The following is a 656-nucleotide window of genomic DNA, read 5'->3' as shown; positions in this document are numbered from 1 at the left end:
AAGGACCTGCGGCTCTTCACACTGAGACAGCGGAACAGCCAAGGTGGAAGATACCTCAATGCTACGGCGGGGTTAAAATTTTCGTGACCTAAAACAAAATGGCGACCGTGACAGGACACGTACGTGTATGATCGGAAAATTCAAAGTCACGGGTCTTATACATAGACTCGGAGTGCGCGTGTAGCGAGTCTAACGTGCGAATAGCAACGAAAAATAGGCGATCCATAGCGAGGACAGGCAACAGAGAGACCGACCTGCAACGTCATTACAACGGGCGAAGAAGGACGCGGGGCGTAACGCAATGAGCGCACGCTACCAATACAACGCGTACCGAGACCGCACGGGCGTTAACAGGCAAGTTCGAATCCCGCCGATCGCGCCCAATACCGCGGCACCATAGGGCCGAAGGTTAGAGGCAGACAAAGTAACGAAGACGCGGACATCGTTGGAGCAAGCCGACGGTGACGTGGGACACCGAGGTGTCGAAGCAAGTGGCACGACAAGTGCGAAAATCGTAGTGCGTCAGTGTGTGAGGGTACCACGGCACGAAAGCTTATAGCGAGCACCGAGTGCGACAAGGCCAGACGACGAAGAAGTGCAACCGCGTCACAACAACGTGCGTGAAGCGTGTGAAGTCGCGCGTCGACAAACTGACG

Source organism: Temnothorax curvispinosus, unplaced genomic scaffold, assembly GCF_003070985.1.
Source record: "Temnothorax curvispinosus isolate PA1 unplaced genomic scaffold, ASM307098v1 QBEX01003428.1, whole genome shotgun sequence".
In the NCBI taxonomy this organism is placed as follows: Eukaryota; Metazoa; Arthropoda; class Insecta; order Hymenoptera; family Formicidae; genus Temnothorax; species Temnothorax curvispinosus.
The sequence above is the reverse complement of the archived record's forward strand: the minus strand, read 5'-3'. Positions refer to the sequence as shown.